The sequence below is a fragment of the Danio rerio genome, chromosome 16 (assembly GCF_049306965.1).
Source record: "Danio rerio strain Tuebingen ecotype United States chromosome 16, GRCz12tu, whole genome shotgun sequence".
In the NCBI taxonomy this organism is placed as follows: Eukaryota; Metazoa; Chordata; class Actinopteri; order Cypriniformes; family Danionidae; genus Danio; species Danio rerio.
Window position 1 is genome coordinate 3,542,350 of NC_133191.1, and position 19,964 is coordinate 3,562,313.

Consider the following 19,964-nt stretch of genomic DNA (forward strand, 5'->3'; position numbering starts at 1 on the left):
ATATATATATATATAAACAGTACACACAGTAAATAGTAGTAGTAAAAAAAGATATTTATATATAATAAGTAAATAAAATATCAACAATACATCATATTTTTCAATATATCACATTAATATTCAGTATATTATATTATTATTCAACATATCTTATTATTCATATAAATCAAAACAAAAATAGATCTGAATAAACTGTACGTTTAACAATCAACATAAAACAGTAATAAAAACAATAATAATCAGTATATTTACAATGATTCATTTATGATCATCTAGGTGTGTGTGTTTTCTCTCTCTCTCTCTCTCTCTCTCTCTCTCTCTCTCTCTCTCTCTCTCTGTGTGTTTTTAATAGATTTTTTATTTATTTATTTTGGAATCAATACCAACTGCAAGACATCAATGTGACAATTATCTCTATTGATAATCTCTGTATGTATGTGTTACTTCATATCTAACCTAATAGCTCATTAATGAAAAATAATATGACTGAGATCACTCCAATGCAGCCAGAAAGATTGTAATTTTGCACTGTATTATTTTGTTCATTCATTCATTCATTTTCTTGTCGGCTTAGTCCCTTTATTAATCCGGGGTCGCCACAGCGGAATGAACCGCCAACTTATCCAGCAAGTTTTTTTACGCAGCGGATGCCCTTCCAGCCGCAATCCATCTCTGGGAAACATTCACACACACACACACTCTTACACTACGGACAATTTAGCCTACTCAATTCACCTGTACCGCATGTCTTTGGACTGTGGGGGAAACCGGAGCACCTGGAGGAAACCCATGCGAAGGCAGGGAGAACATGCAAACTCCACACAGAAACGCCAACTGAGCCGAGGTTCGACCCAGCGACCTTCTTACTGTGAGGAGACAGCACTACCTACTGCGCCACTGCCTCGCCCTGTATTATTTTGTAATATGTATTGTTTATAAGGTAATTATGTTACTTTTTACATTCTATTCTTATATCTAGTCTTCATACCTTGGGGATTGCTAGGCCTACTTTAGGGGGGTTGTAGCCATGTGTCCATCCACAGAGTTTGTAATGTAGTCAAATGTTTACAAATGCAAGCGCTGCTGTTTAGAGCTCATTTCTGGTTAATGATGTCAGAATTTGCCGGTATTTTGGAATGGATGTGTGAATGGACTTTTCCAGAAAAGTTCCGGAACCATCCTCGCCTGTGTAAACAGTGCTTTTTTTAATTTACCAGTAAAGTCGTTCCGGACAATCTCCCAGTATCACTGTGTGAATGGGCCAGCAATGACTCGGGACATTGTTCATATTTCTGTCTCGCCACAGAACGCCATCATAATCATTTCCTTTTAAGTAACACGCGGATGTGTGCGTCTGGTGTGTTTTACTTCCAACTGTCATGTGTGCAGCGCCTCCTGTGTGCGATCCCCTTAAGGATGGAGTCTGCTTTAGTTTTGTGAATCAGTGACTGCAGGAAAAACAACATTACGCTGGATGCCTACATTATCCACTCAAAAGCCGAAAAGCTTTATGAACGTTCAGCTGACAGCGGTAAATGTTTGCGCCTGACAACAGGTTTTGATCTTTGGTTTCATTCTATAATACTGAACCTATTTGTCTATGAAGGTTTGAACTTAGGGCGACGCAGTGGGTAGCACGTTCGCCTCACAGCTAGAAGGTCGCTGGGTCACTGGTTCGATCCTCGGCTCAGTTGGCGTTTCTGTGTGGAGTTTGCATGTTCTCCCTGGTATTGCGTGGGTTTACTCCGGTTTCCCCCACAGTCCAAACACATGTGGTACAGGTGAATTGGGTAGGCTAAATTGTCTGTGGTGTATGAGTGTGTGTGTGTGTATGTGTGGATGTTTCCCAGAGATGGGTTGCGGCCGGAAGGGCATCTGCTGCGTAAAAACTTGCTGAATAAGTTGGCGGTTCATTCCGCTGTGGCGACCTCAGATTAATAAAGGGACTAAGCCGACAAGAAAATGAATGAAGGTTTGAACTTTGAAAGTGTTTAAACAAGAGTGAAAAGTGTGAAAATGTTAATGCCTGTCTGAGAAAAGTGTATAAAGTGTGTGGTGAGGGGTTTTACAGCTTTAAAACATATTACTTGTAAAAAAAACATAAAACTATAATACTATAATACTATAATAACTATAAAAAATAAAGCTGACTACTTCTAAGGTTATTTCACAGCGTAACTCCTGTGATAAATGAGGGACCACTGTATTAATAGTTTATATTACTAATTACTATCATATTTCTCTGCTTTCTGTGTGGAACTCTCCAGAGATATCTGCCTCTGCAGGCGTCTCTGCAGGCCCAGCCGTTGTATTGTACACATGATTTGAATTCAACACGTGTTTTACCCAAAGGCAAAGATGTACTGCTGAAAGGACCAGCATATGTTGTGTGCTGCTGTGCGAGTATCACCTTCAGGCTTCTTAACTATAGCTCACACAATAAGACAAGTTGAACAGCAGCTAGATGAGCACCATCACCAGTACTAACTTACCAGTACTATTACCAATATATATATATATTATATACTACCAAATACACGCACATACAGTATTAATTAGTAAGTAGTAATTAGTAATATAAACTATTAATACAGTGGTCCCTCGTTTATCACGGGTGTTACGTTGTAAAATAGCCTTAGAAGTAGTCAGCTTTATTTTTTACAAGTATTATAGATGTTTTAAAGCTGTAAAACCCCTCACCACACACTTTATACACTTTTCTCAGACAGGCATTAACATTTTCACACTTTTCACTGTTGTTTAAACACTTTCAAAGTTCAAACCTTCATTCATTCATTCATTTTCTTTTCCGCTTAGTCCCTTTATTAATCTGGGGTCACCACAGCGGAATGAACTGCCAACTTATGCAGCATATGTTTTATGCATCAGATGTCCTTTTAGCTGCAACCCATCTCTGGAAAACATCCACACACATTCATTCACACACATACACTACGGGCAATTTAGCCTACCCAATTCACCTGTACTGCATGTTTTTGGACTGTGGGGGAAACCTGGAGCACCCAGAGGAAACCCACGCGAATGCAGGGAGAACATGCAAACTCCACACAGAAATGCTAACTGACCCAGCCGAGGCTCAAACCAGCGACCTTCTTGCTGTGAGGCGACAGCACTACCTACTGTGCCACCATGTTGCGTATATATATATATATATATATATATATATATATATATATATATATATATATATGGTTGACTAAATGAATATTGTTTGAAACGTATACAATGCAGGGTTCAACGCTAAGGATTTTTTCTACTGGTCCGATCGGGCCAGTGGTTCAGATTTTTACTTGCCCTACCAAATTTTCACTGGCCCCACCGAAAAAAAGGGAAGTTAATAGCTATTTTTTGCCACATATTTTAAATAATCTAGAATTTTAATACTTAAAAACATGTTAACAAAAGTGTTTTCCAAACAAAAAGAGCAGGGTAAAATGTGGAGGTATTTTATTGTGGTTGGAAATTATTTAACAAAAGGTGGCTGACTTGTCAAACTGAAGGCAAACCGTGCAAAACATCACTTTTTTTCATTTTTTTAATCATTTTTTTTATTTATTTGTTTGTCGCATTGTTCACACGTAAATGTCTGCTTCCAAGACGTTAGAAACAGCCATTTTGTTTTAGCCTTATAATGTGATGTTGCTGCCATGTTGCTGTTTCTTCGCTGTACTGGCTTTTACCAGGTTACGGAAAAAAATAGCATGCTCAAAACATCAAATCAGACAAGAGGAACCAAAAAGCAATATGGTGTTAATGACATCACAGAGTAGGCAGTATTTGAAGACTAAACTTAAAATGCACGCAATTGACAATAGTCGCAGACCAATTAATTGTTGCAGTGGCAGCAGTGTCCCAATCGGGCCAGTAATTATCCTGTCTACTGTCCCAAGCGTCTCTCACGCTGGCCCTGGGCCACCGGGCAGTCCTTATTGTTGAGCCCTGCAATGTTAACAAAAGTCACTTTGTTAAACTGTATTGTTGAATTTTCAACATCAAAAGTCGACAGAGCACAGATCAACATCCCATAATGCAAATAAACAGAAAACACTTGTGAATCACAAAATACAGAAACTGTTAATTACCAGATATATTTTACAGTGTGGAGATTGGAGGACATTGTGTGTTAATGTGATGCATGATTTATAGTCCGCATCTACTAAGCTAAATTCAGTGAACTCATAAATCCAACCTGCTTTCAAATTAAAAGGAAAACAGTATAGTCATCTGACTGATGCACTTCACTTAATGTGCTTTACTTAAGCAGGCCATTTGGCACCAACAACTAAAACCATTTGTCATCTCCCTGATCTATTCATATGGTTTTCTGGCAACTACAATAACACACCCCCCCCCTCCCCCCAAAAAAAATGGCTCAGTGTCTTTACCCCAGGATCTGTCAACCATGATCAGCTACACTGGGTAAGAGCTGCAAAAGGATAGTCTACACAATCGATACAGAATAAAACAAAAACATAAATACGCACACTCATAATCCTCTGTTCTGTTGTCCTATACATTTCATCACCTGCCCTTCAGTTGCTCGTCTCAGCTAAAGCACATCCTGTGTTGCATTTTTCAATTTGTGCATTTCACTCACCACTGACTGAACAAACATTTGGCAAGTAAAGCTGACACAACTCTTTCTTTCATCGAGACCACATTCTGTTCAGTGGATTGCATCATGCTCTTGTTCATAAACTCACAACAGTGAAAGAGTTGTCCTTTTCTTTGCCTGCCACCTTGGCCTTTTGTTAATATTGCTTCTATTAGTGTCTTATTTTTGTGTTATTTTAATATGAGAGAGAGAAAAACAACAACAACAGAAGAACCCAGGCTCAGCCTACGTTAGTGTATAATACATTATAATACATTACACCAGTTCAGATGACAAATCCACTAGAGGGCGCGATCTACAATTTTTGCAAAGGAGAGTTTTGTTGTATGTTTCGGATCCACATCCGTCTTCTACACATTCATAAGAAAACGGCGATTTTCTTACAGATTAGCTAGTGAAACACTGAGCTAAACCCTGCCCTAAACCCAACCAATAGTGTTTTTTAAAAGACACAATAGAAAAGTGCACCCTGACCACGAAGTTTACCTTCACTTTATCATTGCTTTTAAATTTTTGTGAAACTGTGTTTGATAACTGCCCTCACATTAACAAGTCATTGCTTCATTATCTGGCAATTAAAAAAAAAAGATTATTGTTGGTGATCAAGTTTTAAAGCCATATACACTCTTTTTAGAAATATATATATATATATATATATATATATATATATATATATATATATATATATATATATATATATATATATATATATATATTTCTAAAAATATAATTCTGACTTCAACTCTATATATATATATATATATATATAGAGTTGAAGTCAGAATTATTAGCCCCCCTTTGAATTTGTTTTTCTTTTTTTAAATATTTCCCAAATGAGGTTTAACAGAGCAAGGAAAATTTCACAGTATGTCTGAAAATATTTTTTTTTCTGGAGAAAGTCTTATTTGTTTTATTACGGCTAGAATAAAAGCGTTTCTTAATTTTTTAAACACCAATTTAAGGACAAAATTATTAGCCCCTTTAAGCTATATTTTGTTTCGATAATTGACAGAACAAACTTATTATACAGTATATTATACAGTATATTATACTGATTATACAGTAACTTGCCTAATTACCCTAACCTGCCCAGTTAACCTAATTAAGCCTTTAAATGTCACTTTAAGCTGTATAGAAGTGTCTTGAAAAATATCTAGTCTAATATTATTTACTGTCATCATGGCAAAGATGAAAAAATTTAGTTATTAGAAATGAGTTATTAAAAGTACATATGTTTAGAAAATATTTTGTCCGTTAAACAGAAATTGGGGAAAATAATAAATAGGGAGCTAATAATTCAGGTGGGCTAATAATTTTGACTGTAATATATATATATATATATATATATATATATATATATATATATATATATATATATATATATATATATATATATATATATATATATGTGTGTGTGTGTGTGTGTGTGTGTGTGTGTGTGTGTGTGTTATATATATTGTCTATTGTCTTTCAGACGTTAATAAATCTTTGAATAAACAAATACAGTAACTACAGTAATACAGCAACTTACCAATCTGTATCTAAATATCTAAACTAAGATTAGGAAAGAGAATATAAGAATATAAATAGAATGTTAACAAAAATGCACAGAAATAAGAATAAAGACTGTACGTGCTAACTGATGTTCATGCATAAAACCAGGGAAAGAAATACATTGATTTGGCACCCCCTTAATTAGTTTTTAAGCAATATAATTATCGGTTCTCTTTGTTCAGAGATAAGCACCATCTGTGCAGTCTTTAGCTTTCCGTGCGCCTTTACTTGTTGGCCGCCAGTGCAAAAGTAAGTAAAATGCCTACTCTATAATTGAAATCTAATGTTGTCCCTATAGCTTCCACAATTAACAATAATGGCAGAGCAATGCTTTACACTGAGTTTGCTCCTTTTAATATCTAATCTTAGACAACTTGCAGTATGATAGCATTAGAATAGCTTTTGGACAGTTTTGACATTGATGAAATACTGTATTTGTTTATTCAAAGATTTATTAACGTCTGCAAGACAATAATCTGTTAAACAGGACTCTGCCGGCAGCATCACACTCATTTTATGAGGTGTGTGTCTGTTTATGATGAGATGCGGCTTTTACTGCCTTTTGACTGAAACAGTTGACCTTGTAGTTTCACCTAATTGCCTTTTAACAGTCTCTCTTAAGGTTTTGATTCTAAATACGAGCTTCATTATATGTATATTATTATGTTTATAGTAAAACTAAGATGTATGCGATGAGTTTAAAAGTGTATTTCACTAGTCAAACAAAGCAACACAAAGAATCGCCCACACAAACTACAATATACACCTTTTTTTTTTTCCAACACAGGCTCATTGAAAATACGTAGATGAGCTTACGTTTTTGTGAGTTTACAAAAAACGTACATCAATATATGTTTGACCAATGCTATATCATGATTATTTGTAACTTTTTGATTTAGTGGTTAAATCGAATGAAATCGATTAGTACGAATGAAAGTTAGTACGCTTTGCTTATCTTATCAATGACGATTGGGTTTAACCCTCCGGTTGTGTTCACACCCGTACTTTAGTGTTCCCGATCAAAATTGACCCGTCTGTTTTAACTGCTCTTATATTAGCACAAACATAATTTTTCTCCACCAAATTTTTAGTCAACATTCTTTAGCTGTGAACTATGTCTCAAAGTAGTGTTTAACATGATGTTACAGAATTAGACATAAAATAACTGCAATAGAAATAGCGCTGAAAATATATTACAAAATGAACAACAGATGACAGAAACCAAAATACTTTGTTTCATTACTAATAGACAGCCCGCTAAAATAACTATCACAGGGTCTGACTAAAGAAATTGAAATTTTGATTCATCTGAATGATTTATCAACCAGTAAAGCACAAACAAAACGCTCTCCTTTCCTGTATTCTTTTGAGTGATTGAATTTTCAATCCTTCAAGTGTACTAATATAGGGAATAGTGACTGAGGGTATATACGGTGAGCATGAACACAGAACTAGCCCTAGTTATACTTTGGTCATTTTTGAGCGAGATAATAACGGTCTAATATAATAAAATAATTGTTGCTAACCTAAGCTAAAAGTGCTCCTGCTAGACTTGGCTAAATGGAGATTGGCAGAAAGAAAGAACGAAAGAAAGAAAGAAAAAAGAAAAAAAGGAAGGAAGGAAGGAAGGAGGGAGGGAGGGAGGGAAGGAAGAAAGAAAGAAAGAAAGAAAGAACGAAATAAAGAAAGAAAGAAAGAAAGAAAGAAAGAAATGGGGAATACAGATGAATTTACATAACAGACACCTAGTCTGTGTGAAGATATGATGCACTGTTTTATCAGGAAGTTGATTCATGTTGGAGGATCTAACACTTTCATGTCAATTCATAACCTATTTAGTATCTAATCCATATGAATTTGTATGATCTCATTCATACAGTTTTGTACAATTTGCTTATCCGCAATGAAAATTGGGTTTAGGGGTGGGGTTTGGTGCCACGCCTCCATTTAAAAATCTTACAATTTTGTACGACTGAACTCTTATGAATTAGCCACTAAATTGACAAAACGTAAAATGGAGGATCACCACATAAGCACGTAAAAGAGATGTGCAAATGTGTGAGTAATGTGTGTGAGTGGGTGAGTTGGGGTAGTGTGTATGGCAATGTTTTCGGTCTGATGTATGAATATAGCCTGGAAACCCATTCATTTCCTACGGCGGTCACTTTTGACCGGGAACACCACAGGTGTAACAAGGTTGATTCAAAATTCAAGGAAAGAGGTGATCATCACTTTTATATGTTCAAATGCAAAATGTGGAGGATATCCTGAGGTCTTTAGGCAATCAGATGTAAAACACACAATTTATGAGTGATTTAATTTCAAATCGGTCTGAATACGACAGGAAGGTTAAACAAGTTTTTGGTGCTAATCACTAGCTCTTCTTCAATACATTTTCGTTCTAATTCAAGACTTACCAGATAAAGAAAGAAATAATTTTCTGCAACGCATCCACCTATTCTACAAATCTAGAACTCACTATTCATTATTAAACATGACGGTAATTAAATGAGACACTGTGTTTCAATGCACTTGCAGTTTAATATAATTGGGAAACGGTAGATCGGCAGGATCAGCGTCCAACTTAACCTATACAACAAGGTTACAACCTCACTCCCACATTCGTCAGTACAGTGCCCTACAGGTTACAGACTCATTTGAATGCTGTTTGTGATACTTCAATGTAAAAACGGCTGTATTATTGGCTATTAAAAGAAGCATTGCAAACTGCAGACGGGCTATCAGCTTTCACCTCTCACTTCTTAAATGGCTGAATGTGCTTCGGGGTTGGCGGCCCCATGGGAGAAAGACTCATGAACCTTTTGTTGCATTTGAACATTTTTCAGGGTTTGTTGTCCCCGCACCCTCCAGGAAACCATCAGCGAGAAGCAGTAAATCAATACGATCGCCACAAGGGCAAATGACAACCTGTTTAGTTTAGCTGCCTGTTTCGTTTCACAACATGTGGTCTGCTCCTCTAAAGTAAAACCTGATTCAGGGAGGCAAAAATAAATAAATAAATCAAATCCGGCAGTAAATCTGATTTTATTGTAGGGGGTCTTGGCTGGTCACCATTGCTGACCCTTGTGTACAGGCAAATAGAAGCATAATGTCTACCATGTCATAATGAAATAATGAAGATACATCCATTAAATCATATGGATGTAGTCATATGACATGATTTTATGACCTGGCCACTTAAAACTTGGACATATGAAGACATTTCATTGATAAGTAGAGCATAACAGTTTATTAAAAGTGAATTTATCAGAGATTATAATAAATTATAAGTGTAATGATCGGTCAGATGAAGTGTATAAGTGAATAGTACAAAGACAGATGGCAGCTTCAAGAGTTCACACTTAACTGATGATTGATTATAAAGCTTGTTTGGCATGCTGTCCCGGGAGAGAACCTTGAGCTCATGAGATCCTCGAGCCCGGGGCTCCCTCCCATTTGCAGGGCGAGAGGGGAGTTTGAGCTCAGGTAGATGTCGAGAACTCCCCTGCTGTAGTAGCTGATGGACAGATAGAAGAGATAACTGCTTACTAGGAGCATGTCTATGGTGCCGATTTGGATTAGTCAATAAACTTATGTTGCATGTTTTTGGACGGTGGGAGGAAACTGGGGAACCCAGGGTAAACCCATGTGAGCACGGGGAGAACGAGTAAACTCCGCACAGAAGCGTCAGCTGGCTTGGTAAGGATTAGAACCAGTGATGTTCTTGCTGTGAGGCAACAGTGCTAACCACTGGGCCGCCGTGCCACCCATCTAGGAAAGGAGGAGGAGTAGGGGTGGAAGGGGGGATTCTTCAAAACAAAGATGGTTGTCATATAGAAACTTAGGGTATTTACAGTGGCTTAGGAATCATCTGATTGGTGAATCATAGATTGAATAATGCAAGACCAGCCACAAGCAATCATAAGCATGTGATCCTCTTGAAATTAGTTAATAAATAAACTCCATATGTAGTAGGGATGTCTGACTTAAAACTGACATTTCAACACAGTGTCGAGATCCCGAAGTGCAATAATTTTGAAACAATGCACCGAATCATGATCCGAAACACCCAGGTCACGTGACTAAAGTATTTCCAAACACCCAGGTTATGTGAATTAAGTGTTTCGAAACACCCAAGTCACGTGACTAATGTGTTTTGAAACACCAAAGTCATGTGACAAAAGTGTTTTGAAACACCAAAGTCATGTGACAAAAGTGTTTCAAAACACCCAGGTCATGTGACTAAACCCAGGTCATGTGACTAAAGTGACTAAAGTGTTTCGAAATTCCCAGGTCACATGACTAAAGTGTTTCAAATCACCAGGTAACGTGACTAAACAGATACAAAACATCAGTAATTGCAAAAGCGTTTTGAGACCCTTGGGGAACACCCATCTCACCCCCCCCACCCCCCACTCCCTTTCTCCACTTGTTTTAATTACGATTGGCAAAACTGTTCAAAGCTACCATGCATATTAATGAAGTTGCACCTGATTCACAATAGAGCGCACTGGTTGGTTCAAACCGAGTCTTTCTCTCGAATTAATGATGAGAACTTAAAGATGTCATGTTCTACCTGCCAGTAGAGACATCCAGTCTGCATGCTGGAATTTACACAAGGATCTAATTATCGTGACTCAGTTTCAAAATTTCTTTCCAAACCGTAAGAACAAATTTGCTTGAAATAACGCAAAAACATCCAATTTTCACTTTTTTTTTGTGAAATACATGTGTCCTAATAGTGTTTATAGCAATGTGGGACACATATATGACTCTCAGCAGCTCAAAAAAATGTGTTTTGATGTTTCTTAACCTTTTAAGGATGATTCAATTATTTATTTTAACACACTGATCTAAATAAGATCTAAACCAAATTACGCTGATTATGGGAATTAATGTAATGGCTCTTAAAGAGAACAGATACAAATCTGCACTACACTATATACCTCTGAGGTCACTTAAGCTGTCTTACAAGTCCTTCAAACAAGAACCACGAGGATCACTAATATTCTTCTCTTTTAAGTTACAGACTCCATGATAAGGCGTAAAAAGACTTTCAAACATGTTTCTAAATCTACAATGATTTTCTTTTTCTTTTCCTTTCATACAAGTTCATCTAAAGTACACAAAAGAACAATATAACAATTCAACTGCAAGATGAATTATGTCTACACTGTGAAACTCAATTATGCACACATTATTTATCTGATTGACCAGTTCTGTGACGGCAGAGTTCAATTTCCTTTCCTTTATGTACTTTATTGTTTTTTTCCACTCTGTGATCTGTAACTTTTACAATTAAATTGCGCTTTCAGGACATGAATGTCTCCTGTCATGTGACTGAATGTGTTTGATTTTGATGGGCTTGTGCTTCTGACCCTCTTCAGTTCTGTCAGAAGCTCCCGCGAAACGGCATTGTGTAGTTTAATAGCAAATGTCTGTTTATACTCCGCTATGTACGCTAGTGGTGTTATACCTGTCACAAAGTTTGTTTTATGCATAGTAAGACCCATATAAGCCATATCAGGTAATTATGATTACAGTAGGAGCTACAGTGGAAATCCAGGAACAATTGGACACCCGTTACCAGACTTTTATGCATTTCTCAGTGAATATAGGTCATATATTTTAGTGCATTTGAACAAAACAGATTTATTCAATGGATGTATTTATTAAAATAATATTTTAGTCACTTAATATCTTTAGAAAAAGGAACATAATATTTAAGAATTTTAATTTATGCTAAAAATTGGGAAAAATACAAACTACAAAACTTCAATATGATTTTATAATTTTTTTTGTTTTGAATTTTTAAGTATATTATTCCCCCTGTTTTTGGGCTGTTATCTTAAGTTATTTTATTAGATCAATGATTAAAGGAACCCAAAACTTATCAATGTTAACAAAATGAATGATTGAATGGATGAATTAATTAATTATTAAAAATTTTAATAATCACGTGTGACTTAACTGAAAAGTAAGCATGTTAACAAAATGAATAAATAAATAAATAAATACAAATTATAATTAAAAAAAACAAGTTATAATTAATAAATACAAATTATAATAAAAAATAGAAAGTATAATAAATAAATACAAATTATAATAAACAAATAAATAAATACAAACTATAATAAATAAATACACATAATAAATAAATAAATACATACGTAAATAAATAAATACAAATTATAATAAATACATTACAACAAATTATATAATCAAATGTATAACAACTAAAAGTTAATCATGTTAACAAAATTAATAAACAAATAAATACAAATTATAATAAATAAACAAATAATACAAATTTTATTAAAGAAATATATACAAATGAAGAATTTATATTAATTATAATAATTAAATGTATAACTTATTTGAAATTTAATCACATTAAAATAAATAAAATAAATACATGAATAAATAAATACAAATTATAATATTCAAATGCATAACTTAACTGAAATTTAGTCATGTTAACAAAATAAATAAACAAGTAAATGAATACAAATCATAAAAAATAATAAATAAATACAAATTATAATAAATAACTAAATAAATACAAATTTTAACAAATTCATAAATACAAATCATAATAAATAAATAACTACAAACTATAAAAAGATAGATATAAATCATAAAAAATAAATAACTACAGTTTATAATAATCAAATGTATAATTTAACTAAAATTTTATCATGTTAACAAAATAAATAAACAAATAAATACAAATTAAAATAAATAAATACAATTTATGAATAAATAAATAAAAACTATAATAAAAATAAATAAATACAAATTATAATATAAACAAATACAAATTTTAATAAATAAATAAATAAATAAATACAAATTACAATAATTTAATATAACTTAACTGAAATTTAATCATGTTAACAAAATAAATAAATAAATAAATAAATAAATAAATACATATTTAAATAAATACATATTTAAATAAATAAATAAATAAACGTATAAATATAAAATAACTACCCATAACTTATAAAACTTGTACACTTGAGTGATTGATGGAGGTTTTGATTGTTGTGAACTAATAAAACATTTTTTTCCTTCACCTAAACTCACAGCATAAAGGTGTGAATGATACGAAGGTGAGCAAGTAAAGACAGAACTGTCATTTTGGATGAAATATTCCTGTAGCTGCTATAGCTCGACAGAAGTGTCCAAATGTTCAGCGTGCTCTGGTAACTCTTAACCACTGGCAATTTACCGCTAGCCTTGCTTCAAGGGCCTTCATCTTATCACTTCCCTGCCGATGTATTGACCCGGCACATAAATAGTGCCACCCACTCAGCCTTACCTTTAATGACCACATGCCAGCGAGTGCACAAAAGTAGGCCACTGAAAATAAGACTGCAAATTGAACTTTGCATCTGATGTGGGTTTTTCTGTGTTTCGACTCCTTATGAGGTGGAAACAAGTCTATGTTATTTCCATTAAAGATGAAAACATATGAAACAACATAATTATATTGCCTCCCCAGTGTTCCGCTCGCAATTACTGTACATGTGTTAAGCAGAATGCGTCAAGTTTAAAATAAGAGCCCTTATTCAAAACATTTAGATGATGGACTGTGGAATTTATGCATTTAGTTAGTACAAAGCCACGTCTGGAGATGTTTTGAAGGACGACTGCATTGATAAAAAACGTTTTAGCTGCAAATTTGTTTACTTCCGATGACGGACGCAATAGTGTTGCCAAGGCTACGCTTATGAACTGTAAAAGAGTAGTACATTGTCAAATTACTTTTAAGAGTTCACCTATTGCTCTCCAAAAACCCCCCAGACTATTCAATCTCGCAGAGCCATTGCTGGCATGAGATAAGATGAAGAATCCATGAGGCTGTGGCTAATCTTGAGTTTCCACCCGCTCTGCGTTGTAAAGGATTTCAATGCTGCCATTTTCTCCGCGCGTCAGGTATGATTTGGAAGTTTCTGTGTAGGAAAGGCTATTTCCCCCCCCTAATTTATAAGTCACGTCAACATATGCTTTGAAGAGTGACTTTTTTTTTTTCTTAAAGGGAAAGCTCACCCAAAAATGTAACCATGCTTGACCAATTTGTGTTGTGTTCTCTATTAAATGCACTGAATAATGTATATACTAGAGCTGTGAACCTACACTAGTCTCACGGTTCGGTTCGGTTACGATTATAATGCCATCGATTCGGTTCAATTCGATATTTCGGTGCATCACGGTGCATTGACGGTGCTTTCCATACAGTTTTATATTTTCTTCACAGCAGCATTTCTTGTATTAAAATGTATGAATATATTTATTTTTATACACTATTTGTAATACAATTTTGTCATTTAATACAAACAGACAGATATATAAACTGTAACTATAAACAAAACAAGCATTTAGTAAATAATATAATAAAAAAATAAAAAAATAACTATCCAGCTCTATTTTTGATCCTGGTCTAGTTCTCTTACACCCCTTTGATTGGTCACACCCTCAAAAAAACAACGGTTGCGATTGGCTCTTGCGCGCTGCGTTCTTCACAGATGAGTGATAATGATAAGCGGCAGGCGGCAGCGGCAATCTCGCAGCTGATGTATGATAGACACGGTGGAGAAAACTCTGCAGACACGCGCTCGTTTCTGTATGCAAAAGTAACGCTGTAAAACAGCCGAGAAGAGAAGAAAAGCCACGCCAGCAGGTCAAATGGGCCACTGTGTGTGTGAGAAAGAGAGAGAGAGAGAGAGAGACAGAGCGAGAGAGAGAGAGAGAGAGAAATGGAGTAGGCTACTTTCATTCTCTCGAGCTCAGTGAAATAGGGGCTATTGTTGTATATGTCAGTGAAAGACTGATCCAGCAAACACACACAGTGAAATTGTGCACAGTTTATGAGTTTTAAGTAGTTAAAGCGCTGTAAATACTCGCGATCGCCTCCCTCGCGACAGAGCGCATATGAGGTAAATGACGTCAGTAATCGGTTATGATTATTACTGAACCGATGCCGAATTGTCCGCGTCTGCATTGCAGTGCACCGAAGAAACGATTAATTTTGACACCCCTAGTATATACAGTTGAAGTCAGAATTATTAGCCCTCTTGTTTGCTTTTCCTACAATTTCTGTTTACCGGAAAGACACCTTTCTAAACATAATAGTTTTAAACAGCCCCTACTATGGTCATGTTTTGGTTTTGGGGGTCTCCAACAACAGGCTGATCTGCATGCAAGGTCATAAAACACGTTCATTGTCTTATAATATGCATTTATTTTTACCTAATTATCCCAATTACTCCCATATGATTCGTTCAAGGACCATTTCATTCCTCCGATTTGTTGTTCCTCAGCGTGAGGATAAACTGTGCTAAGTGGTCTGATGACCCAGTCTATTACGATTGGTCGACTGCGTTCAGTGCAAGACAGAGAGAAACGCCCAACACGGCTTAATTAACAATTTTGAAGTAGTCAGAGTGCAGAGTGTATGTGTCAGCCCAATGCAGGAGTGCATTCAAGCAGTGCAGTTTAACACAAGCACATTGGTCTATTCTTAACCTTAAAGGGTCACGAAACACCAAAACACATGTTTTTCAGCTGTTGACAGTCGTATATGTGTCCCACACTGCTGAAAACACTAATAGGACACCTATATTTCACCAAAAAGTGTAAATTGGTTGTTTTTGCGTTATTTCAAGCAAATTCGTACTTCCGGTTTGAAACGAATTTTTGAAGCTGCGTCACGGTCATGACATAATAGCGTGTATTCCAGCGTGCAGACTGGGCGTCTGTGCCAGAGTGTGTCTTATTACGTCTTACAGTGTGATGCATTAATGCATGAGTAAAGCTTGGTTCAAACCAATCAGCGCGCTCTATTGTGCAACTTCATTAATATTCATTACTATCACAGTGTTTTCAGGACAGAGACGCCACGTTGTGTTGGCAAAACAAGCGTGAAGTGTTGCTTTTATAGTTTGCTGCAGTTAAGTTTCGTTTTCATTTTCTCTCTGTGAGAGCTCAGCTGGAGTCACGTGCGGATTAACAGTGTACGCGACGCTCGACAACAATAACTTACGTGTCTAAGGAGGATTATTGTTTACCTGAGAGCTGTTCTCATCTGCAAACGCTGAGATCCGGATTCGCTTGTAGTCTTCTCTTAATAAGGACGCGGCTCTAGTTGATGGTGATTGTCCTGTCTCTACAGATTTGGTAAGTGAGCGACCAGTGCTCTATGTTTATTCAGTTTGTTCGTATCTAACAAACTATTGCACAGAGTGTAAACACGTTAGCACCACAACCAAACTTTAACCTCGTGTAGGGTTTTTACAGCATTTAGTGACCAGAATAACACGCGCGGCTTTCTGACGCTACCTGCCGTGTGCATCTAAGTTTCCGGGAAATGCGGAGGTTTTTTTTCTCTCATTCGCCGTGCGGTATCAAACATTGCATGAAAAATACACGCTTAGAGCAGCTCCTCGAATCAAATATCTCGTTTGTCGCGAGGGACATGAATGAATTCCCTGAATGAAAGAGCCAAACTCCAGTTAAAGTCCACCATTTAATAATTTGCCAAATAATTCAACTACAGATGTCCATGTAGGTTAAACACCATCACTTTCTCCTGTGTGTGTGTGTGTGTGTGTGTATTTTGACTTTGAAACTCGTGCGTGCCCAGATACACTCCCACACCATCCCACTTTTCTTCCTCTGACACTCCCCCCTTAACATTGCTGACACGCCCACTTTTCTGACTTTTTCCAAAGTAGAGGTGTGAAAACACCCTGCTGAAACGAGGGGGTTTCATGTCATGGTTTCATGTAAAAACAATGACACACATTCAGTATTAATCAACACAGCGGCAAAAGCTGAACTATTCTAAAACTTGACGGCTGGACACACACATTAATAATAAAACAACTAACCAGCCAAACAACCAAAAAAACAAACAAACAAGTAAATAATGCATAATATTATTTGCATAATTATATTAGACCTATTGGAAACCCCAAACATATTTAAAATGTACCACAGGTTTATCTGTACTTATGTTATTAGCAGAAGTTATGGCATAGCCTGATAAATCAATACATCGCTACTTTACTTACCATCCTCACATCTGCACTCGTCTCCTAGTGAGAATTAAAGTATTAGCCGGGCTTTTCTGAGAGATAATAGTGCGAATGCTCCATGTAGATTCTGACTCATTAATCTAACCTGAAATTGAGCATTGATTTTTCATCAGCTAAACCTCATTACGATGCAGCTCACATTGATAAGCTGTGCTTAAAAATGAGCGGCAACAATCGGCTGTGTTTTTGTGCGCAGTCGCCTGAATAGCAATAAGCAAAAGCCATCTAAAGAGGAAAGCAGCGCAAATAGTGACTCAAATGTTGCCATCTGCTTCTCCTTAAAGAGCGCTTTCCAAAGCAGCATCAACACAGCGAGAGAGTCGTCTTGCTTTAAATCTCAGGAGCTTTTTTTGCCGCTCGCTGACGTTACGTCCTGCAAAACAACAATGCCTCGGCGAGAGCAACAGCCCATTAGTTGTTCTGTAAAATAAGGAATAAATCACTTAAACAGCTCCTCATAAATAGCTGTAATTGTTTAACTGACCTCAGAACCATTTTCTCTCATTACCAGTAAAAAGGAGGGAAACGAAACAGTGGGCTTTTAACACAGGCAGCGCAATTGGTACAGTTGCAAATTAGTCTAGTTGCCAGGGCAACATAGTGCCAAAAATCAGGCTTGATTATGCTGCCATCATTGACCCAGCCCACACTGCGCACACACACACACACACACACACACACACACACACACTGCTCTGTCCCCTTTGTCTCGCTCTATAATTAACAAGGTCAAATCTGTGGTGCTGGTTTTGTTTTGTTGCCTTCGAGAAGGAAAAGCCTTTCTTGTTTTTTTGTCCTTTGCTCATTCTTATTGCACAGAATTATCTGTTGTTCTGAATGTGAGCTCAGTGTGTGTGTGTGTGTGTTAGTGAGGTTTTCCAGCATATCACTTCAGAGTTGTAGTGTGTATCAGCTGCAGTACCAAACTCAACCACTACCTGGCCTACATCATACCGGATACAGTATATCAGGAGAGGGTTTTCTGTTTACTCTATACCGGTCATCTGAAGAACAGTTGTTTGGCTCATACAAGCAGACTTGAAGTAGGAAACCTGGATGATGCCATCTTTAGTTCAAGGGCACTATAAAGGGCACTAGTCTGCTTTGTTTTTTTCAGTATTATTATTTTTCAATCTAATCTCACAGGCAGTGTTGGGCAAGCTACTTGAAAAATGTAGTGAGCTAAGCTATTAGCTACTCTACTTTAAATTTAGCTTAACTATATATATATATGCACACACACACACACACACACACACACACACACACACACACACACACACACACACATATATATATATATATATATATATATATATATATATATATATATATATATATATATATATATATATATATATATATATATATGAGTAATATCACACCACTAGCAGTGCGAAATGGCTGTATATCAGCACTGGTGGGAGGTGTGCGTTAGCATTCTATGCTGATATACAGCCACATATCGCACTGCTACTCGTGTGATATTGTGTTTATACAACAGTTCGATGGCACAATCGTGTATATAAATAAGAAAATCAAAAACGGAGAGTCTAAAAACCCCTTTGTATTAGGAACTACTTTCTTCCGCATTCCTTCACAGCTGACGTCAGAACAGCAGAAGCCGTTACTAATCCACCAACATCACTTTAGAACTAGTGTTTGAATGGCTCTTATAGCGTAATGTCTAAAGTGATTACAAAACAGCTGATTTTGCTCACACTTAAGGATTATAAGGCTGAACGTGAAATGAAATACCATTGGTCTACAGAGATGTCCTCTTACATTGTTATAGTCTACAGTGTTTCTCTGTTGCAATCAGAATATGACAATAATTAGCTGGCTGTATGCACGCACATGATACACTTATTTAAATATGTCTTAATATATGTGGGCATGTTTATAAAATATACAGTACGTGTTTTAAAACTTTTAAAACAACCATAAAGTAAAACAAATGTATTTCCCGCGTTAAAAAATATCTAAAAGGCATGTAGGAAAGGCTTAATTTGTGCCGGAACAAGCCGGATCTGGATCTGGCTCCTCATTTCTTCAGCTCTTCACTTTCTTCCGTGACCTCCGAACCCTATTCACATTCATCCGCAGTACACAGGTCAAACAACTTCTAGTTTTCAGGGTTTTTTTTGTGTTAATTTTCGTTAACTATGATAACCTTGCACCATACCACACTTTCAACCTCTTCTGGAAATGATACCCTTTAAGATTTCACGCACACAAACATATAAACCAGTGAACCATCCGCTGCCTGGCACTATCTCACAACGCATGGGAGTGACAGGGAAAATTTGTGAAGACATAATTCATGATGCCCACCCTCAAGCAGGCATGGGACGTGTTTCAAAGCTCTTACGCACTAGAAAGTCACCTTAATGTGATGTGGCGTCTGGTGAGGATTCCTCCAGGAGGCGCATCAGCTGCAGGATCGACCCACGGCAGGATGACTTTACACCCCCAACGAAGACTTCCAAAACCAGTTACGACTGCAGTCCGCTCCTGCCAGCAAAGACAAGCAAGGGGACTAAGTGAAAGTCTAATATACAATATAGGGTAAAATATTTGCTCATGTATTTCTTTATGAGTTATTTCTGCTGAGAATTTTGGTAAAAATCTGTGGATTTTTCCGGGATTATTTTGGGAGTAACAAAACTAAA

The 19,964-nt window shown here is 36.3% G+C and overlaps 1 long non-coding RNA gene across 1 annotated transcript in view; it reads right to left on the minus strand.

Moving 5' to 3' along the window:
• Positions 1-3,446: 3,446 nt before the first annotated feature.
• LOC141378137 (uncharacterized) overlaps positions 3,447-19,964 on the minus strand; it is an 88,283-nt gene continuing 71,765 nt past the window's right edge. Inside the window, exons 3-4 of the long non-coding RNA XR_012391901.1 lie at positions 19,679-19,806; positions 3,447-3,960 (exon numbers count right to left, since the gene is read on the minus strand). This is a non-coding gene — a long non-coding RNA (uncharacterized lncRNA). The remainder of the gene's footprint in view (positions 3,961-19,678; positions 19,807-19,964) is intronic.